The sequence below is a fragment of the Halyomorpha halys genome, unplaced genomic scaffold, assembly GCF_000696795.3.
Source record: "Halyomorpha halys isolate HHAL.00 unplaced genomic scaffold, Hhal_1.1 Scaffold565.1, whole genome shotgun sequence".
In the NCBI taxonomy this organism is placed as follows: Eukaryota; Metazoa; Arthropoda; class Insecta; order Hemiptera; family Pentatomidae; genus Halyomorpha; species Halyomorpha halys.
In genome coordinates, this window is record NW_027105815.1 from 99,122 (window position 1) to 101,457 (window position 2,336).

The 2,336-nt window shown below is 28.1% G+C and overlaps 1 protein-coding gene across 3 annotated transcripts in view; it reads right to left on the bottom strand.

Moving 5' to 3' along the window:
* LOC106684273 (glutamate-rich protein 2) overlaps positions 1 to 2,336 on the bottom strand; it is a 15,526-nt gene that overhangs the window by 8,407 nt on the left and 4,783 nt on the right. Inside the window, exon 1 of one of the 3 annotated variants that reach the window (XM_067053529.1) lies at positions 1,212 to 1,452. The exons of 1 other annotated variant lie outside the window; for it this stretch is intronic. The gene's annotated coding sequence lies outside the window, so the exon portion shown is untranslated. One more of the 3 variants, XM_067053528.1, reaches the window with a different exon arrangement.

A 2,336-nucleotide genomic window follows, 5' to 3' on the forward strand; every position in this document is an offset into this window, starting at 1 on the left:
TCTCTATCTTCTTTAAATGTTTATATTATATTTTGTAATGATTTTAATTTAATTGCATAAATAAAAGGCTATTTCATTTCATTTCAATATTAATTTAATATACATAATTAAATTACAAAACAGACAGTGTTAAAGTAAATAAAAAAATAAATATAATGAAAGGTGCACAAGAAAATGTAAAATTTCATTCATACATTTCATTGATTTAAATGTTTTTCATTATTATTACTCATAATTTACATTTTCTCTAGCACCTTTCAATATCTTTATTTTTCATTTTTTCACAGTCTGTTCTTTAATTTTTTATCTTTTTATTTTATATACTGCTAAACTCTATAATATTATATTTTATCTTATATTAGTATCAACAACTATCAACAACACCTAATTGGTGTTTTATTGTTCTCTATATTTCCAAGTATGTTTATTATTTATTTTATTTTTATGTTCCTTTGAATTAAGGTTGTTATCTCATTTAGCTTTTTAGCCCAGATGAAGGTTTGAAATTCAGGTCGAAAAATCAGCACAAATAAATAAATTTAATTCATTCGTATATTTTTTCACATCTTCGACCAGCAAAAATTCTCCTTAGATCAAAAATTACAGTTTAATTATTATGCTGATGATTTTAACATATTAAATATATTGTTTTTACAACAAAAATTAAATTATATTTTTAAGAAGGGTAAAAAACATTATCCGAAACATACAAGAATAGAATATACATGTATATTAAATACTGTGCATGTTTATTTTAAGTATTTGACCTTTAGTAAGTATAGGTCATATAATGAAATAAATTAATTTAATAAATAATTAGATTAGAAAATCACAAATATTTGTATTCATTATGAATGCTTAACAGTTTAAAAGAAAATACTGATGTTCAGTGAAATCATGTTGAAGCCTAATAATGTAATTAACATACCTTTGAAGAGTTGACATGAAATGTCAGAGCAAAGATCATTTGTAAAAAGTAAACAATACCTGGCAACAGTTGTCTTGTTATTCTTTGATCAATATTCTAAACAATTTTGTATTATCAATGACTGCATGTCTCATAGTAACTGGGCACTCAATGAAAACGGAGTTGGATAACTTTAAATTTTACTTTAGTAATTACCAAAGGCGAACTTATAAATAATTATGAATCAAAAAGAAAGTTTAAAAATTAACTGTGAGCAAAATTTGATGAAGATAAAATAGCAAACCTTTATCAGCGAGGGCATTACAACACTACTGCTCTAATCAATAAAAGCAGCTGATCCCCACGCGAGTCTTGTTTGGGTTGCGTCCTATCTCGTCTCCTTTCAAATGGCATCTTTATGTCTCATCTGATTATTATTTTGTTTAGTTCTTACATATCATTAATGAAGGCGAAGAACCGAATACAATGAAGATCGTTTGATATAACAGCGTAATTTACATTTCATGGCATGTAGAAGAAAACTAGGTAATCTCTATTATTGGAAACACCTGAGGAAGCCAACAAAAATATCGAACTAAGAATTTTCCACTTTAACAAAATTTCGTATACATTTAAAATAATATACAGGCACTTTCTATTTCAGTCCTTTCGGAATTGCGTCGTTGGTCAATTTCGACTGACGGTTCGTTGAAAATCATTGAAAATGAAAAGCATATTAAAAATTTAGTAACTGTGTGATGATTACAGTCATTAATAGTACTATCGCACTAGCACTGGCGTGATAGTTGATAGTACAAGTAATGACAGTGCGCAACTTTCATGTCAACTATCACACAGTTTCCAGCAGTAAAAGTGTTAGCGACTATCATGGTGTAACTATTTGATAGTTACAGTAATGTCTCAATGATTGTTAATAGTACTATTATTGTCTGTGGACTAACTGCCACGGTCAACTGTCATGTATACGCTTTGATAATGAACTATCATTACATATCAACCTGACAAAATTTAATGACGATTGGTGGGAAAACATTATCCTAATATATTTGCCCAGAAATTTAAAACTGTATCAGCTCTGGGCGCCAAAAATGATTCCATCACGGACTCCTATCAGTACAAGAGCCCGAGAGGAGAAAAAAGTCAGTTATCTCACCCCAATTTTTGATTACTGTAATGAAAACTATGTATAATTAATAGTCAAAATTGATGAGTCTGCTATGTATAGGTAAGGGAAATGAAAAATGATAATAATTTTTCATTCGGAGCTCTATATCTTAAAAGTAGAAACAACACAAGAAAACCTAAGAGAGCGTCATTTAAAGAAGAGTAAATTTGCTAAAATATGAGCCCTAATAGAATTATTTACGTTAAATAGTTTTCGAGATATAGCTTTTTAAAAATCAACATT